The sequence below is a fragment of the Stylophora pistillata genome, chromosome 5 (genome assembly GCF_964205215.1).
Source record: "Stylophora pistillata chromosome 5, jaStyPist1.2, whole genome shotgun sequence".
NCBI classification, from domain to species: domain Eukaryota; kingdom Metazoa; phylum Cnidaria; class Anthozoa; order Scleractinia; family Pocilloporidae; genus Stylophora; species Stylophora pistillata.
In genome coordinates this window covers 34,851,493-34,867,994 of record NC_142523.1, presented here as the reverse complement: position 1 = coordinate 34,867,994, position 16,502 = coordinate 34,851,493, and the positions used below count along the sequence as shown (strand labels likewise).

General features: G+C 40.0%; 1 pseudogene across 1 annotated transcript; it reads left to right on the top strand.

The window, feature by feature from the left end:
* Positions 1–213: 213 nt before the first annotated feature.
* LOC148731633 (uncharacterized) lies at positions 214–14,935 on the top strand (annotated as a pseudogene). The gene is made up of 4 exons (XR_016000930.1): positions 214–341; positions 1,100–1,163; positions 8,099–8,187; positions 9,062–14,935. The product of XR_016000930.1 is annotated as an uncharacterized LOC148731633 (transcript).
* Positions 14,936–16,502: the final 1,567 nt, after the last annotated feature.

Sequence of the window (16,502 nt, the reverse complement as noted above, 5' to 3'; positions counted from 1 at the left end):
TTCTTTACCGCTGATAAAGTATTATTACCTCACGAAAAAAGTTTCTAGAACTTTGACAACGTGAAGCAAACTTTAATTCACTTACCTGAAAGTTATGCGTAGCAGATACAACTCGTTTCAAATCAAGTGAATTTAATTAATAGTGGTCAGTAAAACAATTGATATAGCCTGCAGGGTGCATATATTTAGAGACGTGATTAATGTGTTTGGTGTCGAAGCCAGAAAAGCTTTCGCTTTCGTGTTCATCGGGCGCTTTTTTGATCACGGAGAGCAGCCTGTATTCTTTATCGCAAAAAGAAGTACTACTATCTTGCTATGAGGTGTCTGAAAGTTTGACTACGGTAAGATGACTTTATTTCAATTACACCTAGGGATATTAACCAATATTACAACTGCTTTCAAGCGAGGTTAAATTAGTTAAAATTAGACCAAAAAACTTTCCATCCTAATATGGATGCGATACTCTCTTTAAAAGATTTGACGACTGTTTGGAGAAGAAAGATTAGCCAGCTCAGCAACAACGTGAAGTTTCACCACGCTTTCTTGTCCCACCCTTGAAATATTGTTTTGTGAAAATGTAAGTGATGCTATTTTGATACGCTTCACGATTTTATGACAAGATTTACTGAGTGTATCAACTTATCGAATGAACTCGAATGACTATGGAAAATAATTCTGATAAAGGCTTGAATAGACTGCGAAAAGTATATTTTCTTTGCCGATAATAATCAAAGTCCTGTCCCCGTTCCGATTTTAAATTTTGCAACTATTATGATCCACCTCAATTGTAATCCTTGAGTGATCACAAGCGAGTTTGTTTCAAGTCTCATCAAGTTAACGAAGCGAACTGCAGCAAAAATTATTTCAACGATAGGTGACTTGCTCGGGCTCTCAGTGCAGGTTCCCTCGCAACACTATTCAGATTTTTCATTCGCGCTTACATCAAGCTAATCTAATCTGAGGTTGTCGTGTCAGTTTTGCGCCTTGTTATTATTCGTGTATGCAGACTACGAGAAGAACGTAAATATTCTCCTTGCGTCTGTTTTTTTTCTTACTTATTCTCTTTCCGATTGCCTAACGCACACATTTTTTGTTTCAGTGTTTCTATTTGTATATGTTGGGAGAAACCACTGGCATCGATTTCATGTGAATCACATTTGGAGGTAACTGTCACTTAATGATAATGAAAATAATGACTATTATTTTACATATATAGCGCATTACGATCCGCTGTACAATAGTCTATCGGGATGGTATAATAGCTAATGATACATAAGGAACTTTAATATAATGTGGAACAGGGAGGGAGGGGGGGCTGGGTAAGCTCCATCTTACCCCCCTTATCACTTTTTACGCTAAGTAAGGTTATTACACCCACGTTAACAAAGAATTTTCCAGACTCTTTTTAAGCGAGAGAACTTTGAAAAATAACTAAGGTTAACGTGTCCAGGCACTTCCTAGTGTTGTTTTGCTGCGGGCAGATAATGACCAAGAATCAAACCAAAGCGAATTCAATAGTTGTCAGTAAAACAATTGATATAAAACCTGCAGGGTGCAGGTATTTAGGGATGTAGATAATTTGTTTTCCCTCAAGGCCAAAGAAGCTTTCGCTTTCGAGTTCATAGAGTGTTTTGTTGACTAGTCTTTGTTGACTGAAAGGAGCCTATATTCTTTATCGCCGATGATAAATCACCACCTCACGAGAAGTTTCCAAAACTTGACAGCAATAACTACCTTAGTTTCACTTGCATGAAAGTTATGAGAAGCAGATAAAACTCTTTTCAAACGAAAAATACTTCCTAGAGTTCCTATATTGGAGGAGAAGGAGCTTCATGAGACCGTAACAAGATGAAATTTGACCGTGATTTCTTCCATCTTCCTTAGCACAAATTCCCATAAATCAGTAAAAATGTTGTTGATGTTATTTTGATATGCTTTGTAATTTCCTAATCTAATATTCTGAGTTTATCAACTCAACAAAAGAACTCCTATGTTTGGTTGGACTCCAAATATCAATGCTTCAAAGCAGGTTGCTTGTTACTTCAAATGGACTTCTTAGCTCAAGTTAGAGAAAGTCTTTACCAGCTTTATTTTCAGTTTACTTCTTCCTTTAATTCAAGTTGACTTTTCTTCAATGATCAAATTTTGTTTGGGCGAGTGCAACGAAACATAACCAGGAAAAGTAAACTATTTCCACTTAATTGACGTAACCACAGAAGCCTGTCATCATTACTTCAGCAGAACAAAAGCAGTTCAAATGGCCCGTTGATATGACGTCATGATCATTTGATTAACGCTTTACAAGTATTGTGCGGCCTTCCATATAAAATCTCTCGAAGTGTCTTTTAAATTTCTTTATGGTCTTCTGGATATATAAGCCTCCTCTGAAGTCAGCCGCGAATTGTTGACACTTAAGGAGAGCGATAGGAGTTAGAACGATAATTTTTATTAATGGGTTAAAGCACATCAAAAGTGTCATTTTGCAGCGCCAGATTATGGACGAAAAACCGCAACAAAGTGGTTTTCAGTCCAAACATTTGCATAGTACCTGCAGGGTGCCGGCTGCTATTTTGGGACGTGATTAATTTGGATTGCGACGAATCTAGATTAGCTTTCGCTTGCGAGTTCCTGAAGTGTTTTGATGACTTCAGAAAGGAGCCTATATTATTTATGGCAGATGAAGTATTACCACCTCACTAAAATATTTCTATAACTTTGACAACGTTAAGTAAACTTTAATTTACTTACGTAAACGTTAAGTGTAGCAGATACAACTTGTTTCAAACGAACAAGGCAGAAAACTTATTCCTTGACTCATCACGGGTTACACAAGCCAAGAAAAGAAAGTAAATAAATTTGCGAATTCTCGCAAAAGAGACCTCAAGGAACAGAAAACTGCAGGAACATAGTCGTGGTAGCACTAGATGCAAAACTGCTTTCGCAAGTAGGAATCCAGAGTCGGATTCCTTGAATGTAGCGATGACTTAAAGGCAGTGTGACGTCGATAGACCTTTTAACTTTGGCCAACGAACAAAGCGCTCCTTCGAAAAAAAAGGAACTTGTCAAACATGTCAAACATGTCAAACACTCCTGTAATAGGTTGGCTTGTATTTGAATCCCAAAACAATGAAACTTCCTAAATGACCTTCCCACTCCTAGCCCTATAACCTTACCCAACAAGTCAATCTTCTGCTGTTTTATTTCTGATGAGATCACGCGCAGATCAGGTGTAAAAATAGACACTGTGTCATCAGGTATGTTTAGCAATAATCTTAAGTGGCTTTCGGTTTGGTGCCCTGTTCACCTTCAAGAGGAGTCTTGCTTTTTTTCTGGAGAAATACATCAATGCAAAGCTTCAATAGCCCCTGAAATCCTCAAAGAAGTAAGACTAGATCATTTGTAATCTAGATTGAGAAGCAACTAAGTGTCTGTACCTATACAACAAGACTATAGCTCAGTGTACGAACCTTTAAGAGTTTTGTCACAAATCCATGCTCGTGTGCGCTAAGTGTTATACTTAACGGCTCTATGAACGAATTTAGGCCTGCTCCATTTAAAACATTTACCAACAGCTAAGTCGATTTCATTTTGTGGAAAACAATTAGGGAATTTGTCCTTCATTCATTTCGCGAAGTATATATATCTTATTATTAAAAACTGGATCATTGGATAATGCAATTCAAGACTTTTTATTGGCTTAGCCATTATGGTATATGAACCAATATACCATAATCTACAAATATGATAAGCGTACGCGTCAGCTTCAAATCAAAATGGAGCTAAAAATCCGGTTTCTTCTTACAAAATAATAATTTCTTGGGGGCGTTTTTAATAAAACAATTATTCCACTCGCGCTTGTTGGATATGAGATGATTATAGCCAACTCGGCGCTACGCGCCTCGTTGGCTATCTATCATCTCATATCCAACGCGCGCTCGTGGAATAATTGTTAATTAGACGTTTTGTTGTGTAGTATCGCTGAGTATTTTTACTCGTTATTTGTATTTTGACTCGCCCTACGGGCTCGTCCTACGGGCTCGTCAAAATACGGCACAACTCGTAAAAATACTCAGCGATACTACACAACCAAATGTCTAATAAGTTATTTATTATCCAACACGCCAAACTGTTACTTCAGTGCGGGCGAATTTCGCGGATTTTATTTGCGGGGAGTGCGTGACAGAAGTATGGGAAGCGGAACGGAATTGGCGCGTTGTTGTGTCGCTGTTTCTATTTTCTTCATTAATGAAGAAATTTTCTGGTCGTCAAGCTGTTTTTTTCGTTCGATTCATCTAATGAACTTGGACCTATATTTGCTAGCCATTTTGACTCTTCGTTGTCGGAAATATGATTCAAATTGTCCGCCCCTTGCTTATTTTTTTTTTTTTTTCGTAACTACAATTCAATTCTTCGCTCGCGCGATGCGAGAAAACCTGTTTAACCGGTACTACAATAGACGAGTACAAATACCGCGTGATATTTGTACTCGTCTATGGCGTTATTTGTACTCGTCTTGGTGTAGTTGGATAATAAAGTCTCTTAACCGGACGGATCTACAGCGACTCTTTATTTGGTGAATGAAAAACCTCATCGCTTAGTTCGCTTTGTTTTTTCCTCCGATGTAAATTGGAATGTTTCGATAGCAGGGAAACGGTCTGGAGTCTTTATTGTTCGTGCCAGCCCATCACGATCTAAAACGGCAGAGAAAAGATGATCAGATCAACAATAGTATTTAACAGCCTTACTGTGTTCCTCAAGGCACTGAAATAAGTCTCACTGGTAAGTACATTATGTCAGAGTGTAATTTAGTTGTTTCTGTAAAGGGCCAGGACTTGCCAATTATGAAATTTAAACTAAACATCTACCTGTCTTCGGCAACAACAAGAGCTACATGTCTTTGCTCTCGAGATTGATCACGAACGAAGATTGTTAAGTTTCTTGCCAATAAGCACGTTAGGTATGTTTTGAAGATGGGAAGATTTTCGAATGTATGTTGTCTAAGATAAAACCGTAGGAAGAAATTGACACAGACAACTCCGCAGTCGATTAAGATCTTCTTTGCTTCATCGTTTTCCAGACACGTTTCCCCCTAATTTTGTAACCCTATCTACTTTCAGCTGGCTCTACATTTTACTATAAGTAAAATGCTGGATGTTGTCGCTGAAGATAACCGGTGAACTGAATACTAAACTGTTCGTTCAAAAATTTTCCTTTCGGTGAAAGGCTCAGTTTAGTGCTTTTTTCATTTTTTACTTCATAAATTGTTACAATGCCGTTCTGTAAAGGGACTTTAATCAGAACCTTCTAGAAGAGGACATTCGAATATGGTTGACCTCTGTTCAAGAACTTACTGACTCCTATTACTTGAAATATCACACCAAACACGAGAGCAGACGGTAAATCATTCAACGTTTAGTATTCTCCTAATGTTGCCCTTTATCTGCTTTGTATTGATAGAACCGCTTCGAGAATTTCTTGAAATATTGCTTAAGGGACCGGGGAAGAACTGATGTGCTGTGCTCTACCACTTTTTCATTTTTTGACTTACCTCTTCCAACGTCCCCCATTCCGATGATATAGTTCTATTTACACGTAACGGATCAGCGCATTTGCTGTTAAAAGACGCGTGTCTTGGGATTATTATTTCAAGGCTAAGGTCACAATAGGTAACACACTGGTTTCACTTTCGTGTTCCTTTTTACAAGTTGAAAGCTGGTTGCGGATGAGCAATTTTAAGTTTCTTGTCTTGTCTGGTTGAAATTTTGACACCTAAACGAAATTCAGAACCGATTTTAGTAGTTGTTTCAGACAAGAGATATTTACATTCTCTACAGAGGCTTAAATGTGGAGTCTTATCCTTGTTGCTGCTCTGAAAAGAACTTTGATCAACACATTCTCCAGCAGAATTTAGATTTGCTCTATATTTTGACTCAACCCCCATTAAGTAGCTCTGCCTGTAAACTCAACCGATCAGCGCAGAAATCGCAAGTCTGACGTTTGTGGCTTTAAAGATGCCATAAAAAATAATGCAATGTCGAGAGATTATTTCTGAAGGTCACAGTATGTAACTAATCAGTTTCACTTTCATGTTCTTGTTTATTAGCTTCTAAACAGCTACCCCTCCCCTCCCCTCCCCTCCCCTCCCCTCCAAAATCCCGATTCTTTCCAGAGTTTTCTTAACTCTGGAAAGTAGGGGTCTGTACACAGGCTACTGTTTATCAACTGGACGGAATTATGACGATTCTTTATTTGCTGAATGAAAACCCTCGTCTAGTATAAAAAGACTTTAGTTCTTTATGGTCGTTAAATACAGTCAATTTAGTCCGTTTTATCGCTTAGGCCCAGTTCAAACGTCGAATTTCACAAGTGCCGAACTTAACCCCTATTTCAGTCAACTAAAATAGTTAAATACGGCATTTGATTCAAACGTAGTTCAATTTGATTCAAGTCGTTCAAAGGCAAGATACGCCAACTCAGTATAAGTGAGCTCTTGGATGATGGCTGCACGCGCTGTAGCCTCTGCTCCTCTTGAATTTTTTATATTTTATTACAAATCCCGTAACTAGTTAACTATAGATTTTCTCTTAGTTTTAATATCTATACTACTGTAAATAGCTCCAAGTCTTTTTTCTTCTTTAGTGTCCCCAAATTAGTAAGGGATTTTTCCCTTGCTAGACGGCTCTCGACACTTTTAATAAAGTTTTACTACTACTATTACTACTACGTCGAATTTAACTCAGTCGAATTCAACTCTGTTTGCTGTCGATATTCCCAGGCGCACTACGTATTGGCTTAGGACGAAGATGTCTATTGAGCGTTTGCTTAATTGCTTCACTGATGCTCTTGATGTGCTGTTTGTTTTTGCTTCTTTATCTTAGCTTTTCGTCGTGATACTTTCAAATGATTCACGTTCGATCATTTCACTGAAACACGACCCACAATATGCCACAGAGTTTCCTACTTTCCACCTAGGAGTGCCCTCTTCGTTTTTAAAAACCGATCACCTCATACAAAAGTAATTACCGCACGTCAAAGAACTGTATTTCGTCTTTTCAAAGTATGAACTACAAATTCCTTTGTCTCCCATCATTTTTTTGTGCTGTTTTGGCTTTTTCGCGCATGGCATTCATAGAATTCGTGGCGATTTGTGGGTAATAAATGAATTATGATAATTTCCTGTAATTCATGCATTAAGTTCGGCACATGTGAGCACAGGGAGCCCAGACAAGCGACGAGTCTGGTTGTCTATACGAAATATAAAGGAATGTATGGGAGAATATTGAAGAGTCTTATTATCGTAAACTTATATCATGAAATTTCTGAGTTAAAGCTCAAAATAAATGGAAACCTACCTCACTTGCTGTGCATTGTCGTTTCTGTGGCTCTAAATGGCCAATTTGAGCGATTTGGCGGGTTTTGCGTCGACTATTAGTATACGTTATAAGAAGGAGACACGGGGGAGGGGGTGACAATGCTCATTTAGAATGTTTGTTTTGGAACAGGTCCCCCCCACTCCTGCCTCAGAACTTACAATACAATACTATACTTTTTCATTTTAAATTACCGGCACTCTTACTATATGAGAGGTGCTTAAATGAATAAAGTTTCTGTCTTATTAAAAATGGGGAAAAAATTGTATATGCGGATGATAAATGGAAAATTCCCAAAATTATTAGTATAAAGTTGAATAAAAAAGCATTTAAAGTCACTTTCCTCCTTTTAAAATATTTGAAACAAAGGATCTTTTGTGATACCAAGAATTGTACGAGATTTTTAGCAAAATTAAAGATGTTTAAGAAACTCAGATATATTTCAAGATATTTACAATTTTTGTAGCCATCAGTCTCAAATTCCGCTCTTATGTCAAGCGAAAGAAGCATACAAAATAATACTGATTAACGGTTTAAAGCACATTTAAGCGTAATTTTTTCTCTTGGATGTTAATAGACCAAACATCACAACAAATCAAGCAAATTTAATTAATGGTTTTCAGTAAAACAATTGATGTATAGCCTACAGGGGTGCAGCTGTTTAGTGACGTGATTAATTTGTTTGGTGTTGAAGCCAGATTAATTAGCCTTCTCTTTCGTGTTTATAGGGTGCTTTTTCGATCACGGAGAGCAGCCTCTTTTCTTTATCTTAAAAGAAGTACTACTGCCTCGCTCTGAGGTGTCTGAATTGACAACGGTAAGACTACTTTATTTCAGTTGCACCAAGGAATACCCAAAACTACAACTCCTTTCAAGCGAGTTTAAAATTAGTTCAACCTAGGCTAGGTAACTTTCCATCCTTAGATGGATGCGACATTCGCAAACTCAATAGTTGTCAGTAAAACAATTGATATTAAACTTGCAGAGTGCAGCTATTTAGGGAGGTAGATAAGGTGTTCTGCCTGAAGGCCAAAGAAGTTTTCGCTTTCGCGTTCGTCGAGTGTTTTGTTGACTACAGAAAGCAGACTATATTCTTTATCACAGATGATCAATTACCACCAAAAAGTCTCCAAAACTTGGCAGGAGCAAGTACCTTAGTTTCATTTGCATGAAATTTATGAGTAGCAGATACAACTCTTTTCAAACGAAAATTACATCCTAGAATTGCTATATTGCAAGAGAAGGAGCTTTATGAGACCGTAACAAGTTGAAATTTAACCGTGATTTCTCCCATCTTCCTTAACGCAAATTCCCCTGCATCAGTGAAAATGTTATTGATGTTATTTTGTTATGCTCTGTAATTTCTTTAATCTAATATTCTGAGTTTATCAACTCAACAAAAGAACTTCTATGTTTTGGTCAGCAAGTGAGGTAGGTTTCCATTTATTTTGGTTTATGATGTGAAGTTGTTAAAAAGTAGCCTTGATTCTTCGCTGCTCAATTTTCCTTCATATCCCTAGTCCTGGCGTCAATTTAGCTCCACCCTGTGAATAAAGGAAATAGACTTCCTTGTCTCTGAACCACGTCTTTCTTAAAGAAACATGTCTAAGCGCGTATCGCTAGATCTTGACACATATACTATTTGCAAAGACAACCCTGATGCCTATTAACAAAACTTTGGTTTTGCGCAGGTTCAAACAAGAGATGGCCGCTGCATTTGAATACACGGAAGAGCAGCTAAACTACTTCAGGATTTGTTACGTTGTCACTGATATTATAACAGAGGGTCTGAGAACAATCTTTAAACAAGAATGGGACAGACGCCACAAGACAAGACTAGGAGAATGGAAAGATGAACCTAAAAGTGGACTGGACTTTTGGAATGGGGAGTCCCTAAAGAACAGAAGCAAAAACAAACGGCTGTTATTAACCATGAAAAATGGCGATAGAGCTGAATGGGATTGTACCATGCTCTTTTACGCTATTCTTTTTTCAGATTGTATCCACGGTCTCAATTCAGTGGTTCGATCAAACATAGATAAACTAAGAAATGTTCGGAATGAAATCGCACATGACGGAGCAGGCCAACTCTCTGACGGAGATTTCAATATTGTTATATCGCGGGTGAAAACTGCATTCGTCGCCCTCGGTCTTCCCACATTAAAAATCAATGAGGTCCAAAATCAAACAACCTTCCCCACAGAGGAGTTGAGTGAATTTTTAAGGGAGGTTAACGACCTGAGACAGGAACTTAAAGAAAAAGAAGAACAGAGGCTTGCCTTGCAAGATCAGTTACACGCAGATGTTTCTCCATTTTGCATTCTCCCTCCTAAACCAACACACGACATCGCTGCTCGAGCATCTGAAGTTGATGAAATTATGCGAAACCTGCAAACATTAAAACGCACCGATGATGGGATGAGCATACTGTATTTGTCAGGAAATCCAGGAAGTGGCAAATCTCAGCTGGCCCGTTTAGCAGCCAAGCGATTCTACGACGAAGTCAAAGAAACACCTTCCGCATCTTCCTTTGTCATAACACTGAATGCTGAAAGCCCAGAAACAATTTTGAATTCGTATGTCGATTTTGCTCAACATTGCAAATGTCCCGGATATGAAATAACAAACACTTACGGCTCGAAGGATTTGAACACAGACGAGAAGATTTCATATCTCAAGTCCCTAATAAGTGCAAAAATTAAGCATTACACTTCATGGCTGGCGGTAGTTGATAATGGGAACTCTCTTTCAAGCGGTCATTTGCCTGATGCAGGAAACGAGGTGTGGGCAAGGGGCCAGATGCTAATAACAACGCAGGGCACTGCGTCTATGCCGTTAACAAGCTCTTCCGTACAAAACCTTTCCGTCAGCGCAGGAATGCAACCTAACGACGCATGCTCTTTGCTGAGCATTCTTTCTGATATCCCAATTAATGACATAGAGAAAGAAGTTGCAAAGGTATTAGACTACCAGCCACTTGCCCTAGCGGCTGCAGCCACGTATGTGCGACAAGTTCGTCAGAGTAAGGTATCCTCGAAGTTTGGCTGGAGCGACTACCTGAAGAAATTGGAAGAGGGGAAACGAAGTGATACTGAAATCAGACTTGCTGAGAGCAATCCAAGCTATCCAAACTCCATGACCAAAGTAATAACACTCGCTGTCGAAAAGGCGATGGCGGACGATATAATTTTCCATCACATCTTCAATTTTCTCTCTGTGTGTGCATTACAGCCGATCCTTCAAGAAGCTGTTATCGAGTACATCAGAGCAGTAGATGAAGATTTTGAAGATGAAGATATGATGAGAATGAAAATGAATCAATGTTCATTATTGCTGATTGAAGAAAAAGAAGAAGAGGAAGAAGAAGAGGAAGAAGAAGAGGAAGAAGAAGAGGAAGAAGAAGAGGAAGAAGAAGAGGAAGAAGAAGAAAAAGTGAGTGGTGTCTATATTCGAGCTCATGGTATTGTTCACGATGTTATTAAATCTGCGACGAAAGATTGGACAAAGGATGAAGTTTACAAAGTGGTACATGGAGCTGTAATGTCATTCTCAAAATTCGAAAAATTAGCTTCTCTTGATGTGGGAACAAAATTAGCTCCCCATTTAAAGATGTTAAGCTTAAAACTTGAACATGTGGTAATTAGAAGAGAAAAGCCAGAATTCTCCGAAAGAGCACTTAAGTCTTTGAGTTCTTACGCTGGTGGCCTTTGCACCCTCGGTGTCATGTGCCATAACCACAGTGAGTTTGGAGCAGCGATAGTCTTTTATAAATTGCAGTTAAAAATGATTGAATCAAGTCACGAAGGAGAGGACCTGAAAAAAGCAGCATGTTACATGAACTTGGGTATTGTACATAGTGAGCTGGGCAAAACAGACCAAGCAGAAGACTACTATAATCATGCACTGGAGATTGAGCTGAAGAAGCTGGGACCTGATCATGTTGATGTTGCAGCCTCTTACAACAATCTGGGTACTTTACACAGTTACCTGGGAGAAACAGATCAAGCAAAAGACTACTATAAGCGTGCACTGGACATTCGTCTGAAGAAGCTTGGACCTTATCATGTTGATGTTGCAGCCTCTTACAACAATCTGGGTAGTTTACACAGTGACCTGGGCGAAACAGATCAAGCTAAAGACTACTATAAGCGTGCACTGGAGATTCGTCTGAAGAAGCTGGGACCTGATCATGTTGATGTTGCAGCCTCTTACAACAATCTGGGTACTTTACACAGTGACCTGGGCGAAACAGGTCAAGCAAAAGACTGCTATAAGCGTGCACTGGAGATTTGTCTGAAGAAGCTTGGTCCTGATCATGTTAATGTTGCAGCCTCTTACAACAACCTGGGTATGTTACACAGTGACCTGGGCGAAACAGATCAAACAAAAGACTACTATAAGCGTGCACTGGAGATTCGTCTGAAGAAGCTTGGACCTGATCATGTTAAAGTTGCAGCCTCTTACAACAATCTGGGTATGTTACACAGTGATATGGACGAAACAGATGAAGCAAAAGACTACTATAAGCGTGCACTGGAGATTCGTCTGAAGAGGCTTGGACCTGATCATGTTGATGTTGCAGCCTCTTACAACAATCTGGGTAATTTACACAGTGACCTGGGCGAAATAGATCAAGCAAAAGACTACTATAAGCGTGCACTGGAGATTGAGCTGAAGAAGCTGGGACCTGATCATGTTGATGTTGCAGCCTCTTACAACAATCTGGGTAATTTACACAGTGACCTGGGCGAAATAGATCAAGCAAAAGACTACTATAAGCGTGCAATGGAGATTCGTCTGAAGAAGCTTGGACCTGATCATGTTGATGTTGCAGACTCTTACAACAATCTGGGTATGTTACACAGTGACCTGGGCGAAACAGATCAAGCAAAAGACTACTTTAAGCGTGCACTGGAGATTCGCCTGAAGAAGCTAGGACCTGATCATGTTGATGTTGCAGCCTCTTACAACAATCTGGGTACTTTACACAGTGACCTGGGCGAAAAAGATCAAGCAAAAGACTACTATAGGCGTGCACTGGAGATTGAGCTGAAGAAGCTGGGACCTGATCATGTTGATGTTGCAGCCTCTTACAACAATCTGGGTAATTTACACAGTGACCTGGGCGAAACAGATCAAGCAAAAGACTACGATAAGCGTGCACTGGAGATTCGTCTGAAGAAGCTTGGACCTGATCATGTTGATGTTGCAGACTCTTACAACAATCTGGGTATGTTACACAGTTACCTGGGCGAAACAGATCAAGCAAAAGACTACCTTAAGCGTGCACTGGAGATTCGTCTGAAGAAGCTAGGACCTGATCATGTTGATGTTGCAGCCTCTTACAACAATCTGGGTACTTTACACAGTGACCTGGGCGAAACAGAACAAGCAAAAGACTACTATAAGCGTGCACTGCATATTGAGCTGAAGAAGCTGGGACCTGATCATGTTGATGTTGCAGCCTCTTACAACAATCTGGGTATGTTACACAGTGACCTGGGCGAAACAGATCAAGCAAAAGACTACTATAAGCGTGCACTGGAGATTCGTCTGAAGAAGCTTGGACTTGATCATGTTGATGTTGCAGACTCTTACAACAATCTGGGTATGTTACACAGTGACCTGGGCGAAACAGATCAAGCAAAAGACTACTTTAAGCGTGCACTGGAGATTCGTCTGAAGAAGGTAGGACCTGATCATGTTGATGTTGGTGCCTCTTACAACAATCTGGGTACTTTACACAGTCACCTGGGCGAGACAGATCAAGCAAAAGACTGCTATAAGCGTGCACTGGAGATTTGTCTGAAGAAGCTTGGACCTGATCATGTTAATGTTGCAGCCTCTTACAACAATCTGGGTGTGTTACACAGTGACCTGGGCGAAACAGATCAAGCAAAAGACTACTATAAGCGTGCACTGGAGATTCGTCTGAAGAAGCTTGAACCTGATCATGTTAAAGTTGCAGCCTCTTACAACAATCTGGGTATGTTACACAGTGACCTGGACGAAACAGATGAAGCAAAAGACTACTATAAGCGTGCACTGGAGATTCGTCTGAAGAAGCTAGGACCTGATCATGTTGATGTTGCAGCCTCTTACAACAATCTGGGTACTTTACAGAGTGACCTGGGCGAAACAGATCAAGCAAAAGACTACTTTAAGCGTGCACTGGAGATTCGTCTGAAGAAGCTTGGACCTGATCATGTTGATGTTGCAGCCTCTTACAACAATCTGGGTGTGTTACACAGTGACCTGGGCGAAACAGATCAAGCAAAAGACTACTATAAGCGTGCACTGGAGATTGAGCTGAAGAAGCTGGGACCTGATCATGTTGAAGTTGCAGCCTCTTACAACAATCTGGGTACTTTACACAGTGACCTGGGCGAAACAGATCAAGCAAAAGACTACGATAAGCGTGCACTGGAGATTCGTCTGAAGAAGCTTGGACCTGATCATGTTGATGTTGCAGCCTCTTACAACAATCTGGGTATGTTACACAGTGACCTGGGCGAAACAGATCAAGCAAAAGACTAGAAAAAGCGTGCACTGGAGATTCGTCTGAAGAAGCTAGGACCTGATCATGTTGATGTTGCAGCCTCTTACAACAATCTGGGTATGTTACACAGTGACCTGGGCGAAACAGATCAAGGAAAAGACTACTATAAGCGTGCACTGGATATTTTTTTAAAGAAGCTTGGACCTGATCATGTTGATGTTGCAGCCTCTTACAACAATTTGGGTATGTTACACAGTGACCTGGGTGAAACAGATCAAGCAAAAGACTACTATAAGCGTGCACTGGAGATTCGTCTAAAGAAGCTTGGACCTTATCATGTTGATGCTGCAGCCTCTTACAACAATCTGGGTAGTTTACACAGTGACCTGGGCGAAACAGATCAAGCAAAAGACTACGATAAGCGTGCACTGGAGATTCCTCTGAAGAAGCTAGGACCTAATCATATTAAAGTTGAAGCCTCTTACAACAATCTGGGTATGTTACACAGTGACCTGGGCGAAACAGATCAAGCAAAAGACTACTATAAGCGTGCACTGGAGATTCTTCTGAAGAAGCTTGGACCTGATCATGTTGATGTTGCAGCCTCTTACAACAATCTGGGTATGTTACACAGTGACCTGGGCGAAAAAGATCAAGCAAAAGACTACTATAAGCGTGCACTGGAGATTCCTCTGAGGAAGCTTGGACCTGATCATGTTGATGTTGCAGCCTCTTACAACAATCTGGGTATGTTACACAGTGACCTGGGCGAAACAGATCAAGCAAAAGACTACTATAAGCGCGCACTGGAGATTCGTCTGAAGAAGCTGGGACCTGATCATGTTAAGGTTGCAGCCTCTTACTACAATCTGGGTATTTTTCCACAAAGCGCTGGGCGAAGCAGATCAAGCAAAAGACTACTATAAGCGTGCACTGGAGATTCGTCTGAAGAAGCTTGGACCTGATCATTTTGATGTTGCAGCCTCTTACAACAATCTGGGTACTTTACACAGTGACCTGGGCGAAACAGATCAAGCAAAAGACTACTTTAAGCGTGCACTGGAGATTCGTCTGAAGAAGCTTGGACCTGATCATGTTGATGTTGCAGCCTCTTACAACAATCTGGGTAATTTACACAAAGCGCTGGGCGAAACAGATCAAGCAAAAGACTACCATAAGCGTGCACTGGAGATTCGTCTGAAGAAGCTTGGACCTGATCATGTTCATGTTTCAGCCTCTTACAAGAATCTGGGTAATTTCCACAGTGACCTGGGCAAACTCCAAGAGGCCAAGCATTGTCTTGGTCGTGCACTGGTAATTTTCATTTCGAGATACGGTTAAGATCATGTTAGGGTACGAGAGGTCAGGAGGAACTTCTCTCGGCTACAACAGAAAAGGAGATGCGTCGTGAATTAAGGTTTAAGCTGCTTTGAAAAGAAGAAAAGATGGTCTTGTAGATAGTCTAGAAACTGGGCTAATTTATAAACGGTGAGGGCCTTTATTTCTTTTTAGACGTTGCTGTCCCTTTGCTGGAGAAGTTTCGCCAGAATCTAGACCGTTTTGATATTTTCGTTATATTTGATATCATTCGAGCTTCTTCTATCCTGATCTGCAAACTCTGTGATGGGAGACAGTTTAAAGACGTTTCCTTGCTTGAAGTCCCACGTTCCAGGACAAAATCGTGTATGAGTCGCCATATAGTGCTGCTTCTTCTGAATTATGACTTTTGATTGATTGGCTTGTGTACATATCACTCTCTTCTTATCAGCAACGTATATTTATAAAGTAAAAGATAGCCTGGTGGTTTCGTTATGTTTTATTTTTGATGGAACTTAAACTAAAAACAGGCTCCTCCTGTAAGAAGGAGTATAATTGACCAGGTTTCCAAATGAATAGCTCAGGACTTAATAGCACTGTAGATCTCAGTCTGAGAAGTTTCAAAGTATTGTAAAAGATTAAGAGACTCCTTGTGATATTACCTTAGAATTTGAAATTTCGTTGAAGTGGAGACATAAACGCTTTATCTATTATCTTCTCATACATTCTTAGATGAATGTCGCGCGTTAACTACAGAGTGTACGAGGAGCTTCGTTTAATCGGGATGATTAGGTCTAGTAATGGTTGATTTCGACTCAGTGCATCTCAGTTCACCGATCTTTAGAATAATGACGGACTATATATACATTAGCCTTTTGTGAGAGCTTACATAAGTTTATATATTTGTTTGCGGTCAAATGTGAGATCGTAAGAGATGATGTTTTTTTCAAATACACGGACATGTTTTTGCATCAAATAGATACTTGTGTGGTTATTATCTTTCGATTTTACTTTTGGAGCGTGCAGTGGCCCCTCCCCACCCAGATTATTCAAGCATGATTTGTTTTAGCGTCACTCCTTTGGCAAGCTCGTTATCTTCCTTTTTTATTATACTGGGTGAAACCCGAAGCGAGTGCCAAACGTTAGCAGCGGCTTCAGTTGTGTATCCCTGGCGCTTGTTCCATTTTTTGTCCCCCTTCCCCGGGCCAAAAATCTTTATGTACATCTTTGGTTTAGATCCGTTGGTGAGGTTGCTGTGTACGTCGTTCCCTCCGGTTTGATGACTCTGTTTATGACGTAGACAAGTCACATGGACT